This window comes from Nycticebus coucang, chromosome Y, assembly GCF_027406575.1.
Source record: "Nycticebus coucang isolate mNycCou1 chromosome Y, mNycCou1.pri, whole genome shotgun sequence".
In the NCBI taxonomy this organism is placed as follows: domain Eukaryota; kingdom Metazoa; phylum Chordata; class Mammalia; order Primates; family Lorisidae; genus Nycticebus; species Nycticebus coucang.
In genome coordinates this window covers 31582963-31590576 of record NC_069805.1, presented here as the reverse complement: position 1 = coordinate 31590576, position 7614 = coordinate 31582963, and the positions used below count along the sequence as shown (strand labels likewise).

The window sequence follows — 7614 nt, the reverse complement described above, 5'->3', positions numbered from 1 at the left end:
GCCTAGATACAACAATATGAAGGCTTTTAGTTTTTAAAAAATATGTGAGATTTAGAAAATTTTATTTATAATTATGGCCATAAATAGAATGATTATATGGATTTATCTACTATCCTATCATTTAAGAGCAGTTGACAATAAATTTGATTTTCACAACAGGCTATGAAGCTCATGTGTTGGAGCCAGAATTCTGGGGTTTGAATGTGTGGTCTGTACTGACCATCTGTATGTGGTGGGCAAATTACTTGGTGTTCTGAGCCTAGTCTCCTCCTTTATAAAACCATACAGGATGATAACATCTCTAAAACAGTAGCTACATCACAAAGCTCTTGTAAGGATTCACATTAATTAAATACATGTATAGTGTTTTAAGTACTACATAGTAAGGACATAGTAAGTTGTGAAAATACAGATGAAAAACATTATTATTATTGTTCTTTTTTAAAGACAGAGTCTCACTTTGTAACACTTGGTAGAATGCTATGGTGTCACAGCTCACAGCAACCTCAAACTATTGGGCTTATGCGATTCTCTTGCCTCAGCTTCCCAAGTAGCTGGGACTACAGGCCCTGACCACAATGCCTGGCTATTTTTAGTGACAGTGTCTCACTCTCGCTAAGGCTAGTCTTGTACTCATGAGTTTAGGCAGTTCACTGCCTCTGTTTCTCAGAGTCCTGGGATTACAGGTGTGAGCCACTGCTTCTGGTCTTGAATTTAACATTATTAATATTATTACAAAAAGAATTTCCCTCATATAAGTATGTTAGAAAAATAATGCAAATAAGTCTTAGTGCCTATAAATGACCGTGTTTATTAAAAAGGAGAGTGACAAACACCTGGTATATTTCTATCAAATAATGCAAGTATGATTGTCCTTTCTCTTTTTCAGAAAGCTTGATCTAAATGTAATTCTTTGTTAGGATGTTATGTAGTAAGTTTTCTTCGTCTCTTAATGTTACTGTTTATACTTCAATCCCTCTTGTAGAAAATGATTGATTTTACATTATGTATTAAAAACCCTAAAAACTCTATAAGTAGGAGAAATAAATGACAAATGCAGATATTTTATTAAACAGCAATTGTTTTAGATATTTTGCATTTGTATATTTCCTATTTGCTAAAAGGAATTATTTGTGTTTTTTAGGCCTACAAAGAGAACATCTAAAAACAAGAACAAGGTATTACTAAAAAATCATCAAACATGTCATTATTTGAAAATATAAAGTTAAAGTAAAAAACAGAGTCTTTTGCTATAAAGACATTTCCTTTAAAAACTGATTAAGGAACCATAGCCATAGGTAAAAGTGTCATCCTTTTAGCACACATCAGTACTTTACAAAATATCTGTGGTTTTGCTCATATAAAAAATAGATAATTTTTTTTCATTCCTGAGATACTTTATGAAGAAGAGTATTTTCCATCTCCATCCATGTAAACATAAAAGAGGTAAAGTGGTAGAAATAATCAACACATTGAATCCCGAAATGGCATAAATGTGTTTATGATCTATGTACAAATGAATTAATAAAAAAAAAAAGAAAGAAAAGGAAAGAAAATGGATAACTATCACTTCTGTACATTTAGACTATGCTGTAAACATTTGGGGTACATTTTGAAGCACTGTTCTTTATTTTATAGGTGAAAAAACAAATACACACTATGGATGACCATGATGACATAACCTGTTCATCTGAGGGAGACTCAGAGGATTATGAGTTGCCTTCTGTTAATTATAAGAATTTGACATTTCTTGCTAAACAACATGGAAAGCACTATAAAGGTAGGACCATTGGATGAGTGTAAGGCCTTTTTATGTGTCCTACAGTAGCATATGCATTGCTTAGCACTGCACCATTGAGCACAGAAGTGTTATGGTGACATTAATCTCAGAAATGTGCTTTATGTTTATATACAATGAGAACTAGGGTATGTTGTGAACTCTCAGTCAAAGAGCTCTGACAATCCCACTGTACTTCTCTCAGTGTGAATGACACCCCCGGTGTGTTGCTGACCCTACTTCTCTCTTACGCTTTCCCAAGATCAGGTTGCCATTATCTCCCACTCGGAATGCTAGGGTAACCTTGGAACTGCTTTCCTCACAACCCCATCTCCTGAGGCCATGCTCTACTCTGCAACCATTATATATATCATCAAGCCTCTGTGAGTTGACCTCCCAAGGGACTATAACGAACTGGTCAACACATGGAGATGGCCAACATAAGGAACTAGGCCTACTGTACAGATATGTATGTGTGGTGCATGTGTGGTCAACTTGAGGTCAAATTGAGGTGGTCAGTGCAGGGCGGTGGTCAACTATGGAGGGTCTACTGTACTTTTAAAAATGAGGATCCCATTGTGTTAAAAATCCTTGTTGAAAATACATTTACCACTTCTCATTATTATAAGATTAGAGATCTCAACTCTAGCATTATCCTGCTAGAGTTGTGTCTGGCTGTTCTTTCCTGTGTGTTTCGGTCACTATCTTAGGTGTTTGTTCCTGCTTTCAGTGGCTTTAGAGAGGCGTAATTAGTATATGATCAACTGTGCACATTTCTAATGTACAATATCATAAGTTTTGAAACATACAAGTGAACCCATGGCCATAATAAGAGAGTTAACATATTCATCACCCACAGCACTCTCCTCCTGGCGTTTTGCATTCCCTTATTTTAGAACCTGCTAAGTTACTTTCCATAGTATTCATAGTATTTGTATCATTTTCCATTCCTGACAGCAGTCCATGACAGTTCCATTCTCTGCATCTTCACACTCAGTATATCATTGTTTTTAATTTTAGACATTCTGATGTGTATGCATTGTGCATACTATTTTGGTTTCAATACACAGCATCCTAATGACTCATAATGTTGAGCATCCTCCCATGTGCATATTTGCCATCTGTACATCTTCGATGAGCTATCTTTGCAAATTTCTTGCCATTTAAAAAATTAGACTGTTCTTCTCTTTGTTGAGTTTTAAGTGTTCTTTATATATTCTGGATACAGTTTCTTTACTAGCTTTGTTTTTTGCAAGGAATCTTTCCTGGTTTGCATTACAAAGAATGTTTCCAAACATTCCAAAAACTGTTTCCCAGTTTTCATTTTTTAATAGTATTCCAATGAATTCTGTTTTATCTGTTTGTTTAATTATGGCATCTCCACATCCCTCTCTCTCCAGACACCACTCTCTCTCTGCAGCCCCCTGCTTCCTCAGTAGTCACTGTCTGTGATGCCATCCAGAGGTCTACACAAAGCCTGGGGCTCTCTGGGAATTCACCAAACACTCTGAGCTCTGCAGTGGGTAGACTTTCAGGCAGCCAGGCTCTGGGCAAAGGGTTAACTGTGCATTCAGAGTTTTGGGGAAAATATTTGATTGCATTTATGACCAGTAGGATGGCACCTAAGCTCATAGGTGGGACCTCCCTGGAAGAGGAAGTACATTAAGGGAAAAGGATTAGGTGGCATGATTCAGGTTGGTCAAATGATACAATTTCTGGAGAGGGTGCATGGGTGGCAAGGGCCTACGTATTATGGGGTGAAGCGGTAGAATGGTTCTGGGCGAGTGAATTTGAACAGTCCCTGCCCTGAGTCTCCAAGGCAGCTACTGCTGCTGCCACAGATAGTGGGAGCCCAGAGAGCTGCTGGGTTTGTGCCTGATTAACTTTCTAGCAGGAGAATGCTCATGGAGGTGGTCACTGCCAAAGTGAAAGGTTTGCTTCCAGAGGAGATAATGGACACTGGTATAACTTCAGTTGGTGACCATAGTATTGAAGCTGGGGAAGACCTAATTCCCATAGAGACAGAAGTGGAAGAAATTGTCAACATAAATTTTACTGGTGGCTCTACAGCCATGCCTATTTCCACGGAACCAATCACAGTGGACAGTAAGCACATTAACCAAGTTACAGCGAATGCCATAATTCCTAAGGCAGATTGTAACACCACAGTGAAACCAGCTTTTCCAAGTGGCATTCACAAATTTGGTGCTCAGACTCCTATGACTATATCAGTCCATCATATTATGTTAAACAAAGTATCACAGACAGCTGATGTTAAACTGTTAGTCAGAAACTTAAACCAGATGAACAGAAGTTAATTTTAATCACTTTGGTTAAGTCTCGTTCTAGCACTACTCCATAGCCAACTACCACAGACTCAGAAAGTTACAACTGAGGCCCAATCATGAGATACTAAGTTACCACTGTAGCAAATTAAAATAGTTAATTATGGGAAGAAGGCCAGAGGTGAAACCTGTCATTGGAGTCTCAGCACTGACCCCAGGAAGTTAACAGATGACATGTAACACATGTCCTTGGTGTTATAGACCAAACAGTAAAAAACACTACAGATTGCTAAGAAGCCTCAAATACCAACCTCTGGTTTGGTAATCAAGAAGCTGATTTTTGCAAAACCAAGCAATAGGAAAGCAGTTACAGGACAGACAACTCAAGTATCACCTCCAGTCATTGCAGGTAGGGTTCTTTCACAGTCTATTCCCAGAACTCCATCAAAGACCACAACAATATCTGAAAGTGGTTTTATTGGATCGCCTTTAAATTATACAACACAGACACTAAAGAAAATAGCCATATCTCCTTTGAAATCACCAAATAAGGCAGTGGAATCAACTGTGCAGACCATCACTGTTAGGGGAGTAAGCACATCAAAGTTTAAAGCAATTACACCTCTGGAAACTGCTCTCAATGTCCGGAAGATTCAGTTACCTGGAAACAAGTTTTATTATATCTGACTTCTTACTGCCTCACAACCAGTAGCTCACCCCAGCCAGTTAGTCAGAATCCCAGTACAAACACTCGACCTTTTCAGCAAGCAAAGCCATTGGTTGTGAATACTACCACAGTGCAGATGTCCGTTCCAATTATCTTGCCTTAGGTTGTCAAACAAGTTGCTCCCAACCAATCAATCCAACTTCACAAATCATAACTACCAGCCACCCACAGGACCGGCTCATCATGCCTGCCGCAACACTGCCACAGATTCAGCCCAACCTCACCAATGGACCACTAGGCCTTGTCCTGGCAGTGTCTTGGCCCCAACTCTGGGAACAGGGATTGTGGGCTATGCTGTGCTTCCAGCTCAGTACTTTACTCAGCTACAGTAGTCTTCATACGTGTCTATAGCAAGCTATTCTAATTTCGTTGGAATATTTGGTATCCAGATCCAGTCGAGGCTTCCATTCAAAGGCATAATCCCATCTGTGTCTTCCATTGGGCCTAGAAAGCCCTGTAAGTGTATAATATCACTGTGTTTGGCATTATATTCTGATTGCTTTGCAAATAGTGAATTTTACAACAACCGCAATTGTACTAGTTATTATAACAATTTGGAACATGAAAATGAAAGGCAAAAAGCAATAAAAGCATGCCTTGACAGAAATCCAGAAGGCTTCAAGCCTAAGATAGGGAAAGGAAAGGAGGGAGAATCAGATTGACATCATAGCAAAGGATGTAATTGCAAATGATCAGGCTGTCTTAAAAACTATTGTGAATGCTATGAGGCAAAAATAATGTGTTCCTCAATATCCAAATATAATGGGTGTAAAATTTTGAGAAAGCCCAGAAAGAAAGACATTGATGCACTTGGCAGAGGCAGCTGAAGTAAGAGTACAGCAACAAACAGCAGCAAAAACTAAGTTGTCTTCCCCAATTTCAGACTACTTTAGTAGGCCAAACCAACTTTGAATAGTGGATGAGGAAAATTGTTGTTTACAGTCGTGACTAAGGAAGTAGCTGAAGCCATGTGTGACTACCTTCTTGCCCAGACAGAGCAGGCAGACAAGAAGGGAAAATAAAAATCAGCAGCTGAAAGAGTAATAGGAACACATGTATAAGAGGGACTTTGCTTGACAAATGCAATTAGTGTAACCTGGATGTTTGTACGCTCAATGAATCCCCAAAAATAAAAAAAGAAAAGGATTTGGATGAGGTTTGATGAGCATCGTTAACTTAGCAGGAAAAGCAAAATATGACCCCTGTGCCATGAATTGCTAGCTCTTGTACAAAAGACTGATAAATGGTACAGTACAGAAAATTTAAGGTGCACTGACACTTGATGTTTTGGCAAATGGTTTAACAATTACTGTGTTTTAATTCACTTCTTGTTTTAAGAGACTTCAAATTATAACATTGAAAGGGAAGAGATTTAAAATGAGGAAATTAGTACATTTTAAATCTTAGTTAAATCTGCTTATGGCCTAAATTAAACTTTCCTTTCTTGTATTATATAGATTTTTCATTGGCTTAGGTTTTTAAACAGTTAGATGGTCTATCCTTCTGATTCTATTGACAAAGAATATTTATAAATTACTATAATTTACAATGTGTGGTGTCACATGATTTTTCTCGGTAGAGAAAGTCAAAGTACCAGTGGTTGTTAACCAGTCATCCTTTGAGTATAGATTTAGAGCGTATACAGACAGAATCTCTAACTTAAAAAATTCTTGAGAAACATTCAGATGGCCTTTTGTGTTTAGAAAGCACCATATTTTAAAGAAAAATCAAGTTTTAAGGTGGATTCTGGAATAATAATATCTTGTTGTTAATTTGGGAATGTCAGAACGGAACCCTCAGGCACACTCTTAAAATTAAGAGGGGGAGAGGGATAGGGTGAGTGGAGGGAGGGTCGTATAAATGTCTAAACACATAACTAAGAAAATGTGGTGAAGGCTATATTAACCAGTTTGATGAAAGTATTTCAGATTGTGTACAGAACCAGCACACTGTACCCCATAGTTGCATTAATGTACACAGCTATGATTCAATAAGAAAAAAATAAACATATAAAATATTAAGGGGGGCAGCACCTGTGCCTCATTGAGTAAAGTGCTGGCCCCATATACCGAGGGTGGCAGGTTCAATCCTGGCTCTGGCCAAACAGCAACAAAAAAATAGCCCGGCATTGTAATGGGCACTGGTAGTCCCAGCTACTCTGGAGGCTGAGGCAATAGAATCACCTAAGCCCAAGATCTTAAGATTGCTGTGAGCTGTGACACCACTGCACTCTACAGAGGGTGAAAAGTAAGACTCTTTCTCTAAAAAAAAAAAAAAAAAATTAAAAAAGACAGTAAATGATAAATGATACTTAGAGAATTAACAATGTGTTGCTATGATAAGGAATGGCCAACAAAGACTCCATTTTCTCTCAAAGAGGTGGCATGTATTTGAAATAATAAATTGTCAAAGTGTTTACTGGGTGCTTTGCAAATAAGAGGTGTGTATAAGAAGTAAACTTATCATGTAGTGATTATATAGAACCTCACATAATTATCAAGTATAAAATTTGGCCTAGATGAAGAAATAAAGAATAAGGAAGCTGTAAGAAATGAATTTGGAGAAGGATTTTTCATCTATACAAATATTTCTTTTTGTAAACTTTTGAACTAAGAAGTTTCAAATCAATACATGACTCTTACTTGATTTACTGAAATGGGCTTCCCAACAAAGCCTTCAAAATTATAATGGGAAAAATTCTTTTTATAACAGTAGTCAGGCATGTTGTCCATTGCTCTATTGGTTTGTTTTTATAATGGAAGTTTAATGTAGCATGATTTTACTCAGTTATTTGGGTAAGCGGAAGGTATGAGTATAATTACTCA

At 37.6% G+C, this 7614-nt stretch overlaps 1 pseudogene; it reads left to right on the top strand.

The window, feature by feature from the left end:
• Window positions 1–3654: 3654 nt before the first annotated feature.
• Window positions 3655–6010, top strand: LOC128579100 (protein lin-54 homolog; annotated as a pseudogene).
• Window positions 6011–7614: the final 1604 nt, after the last annotated feature.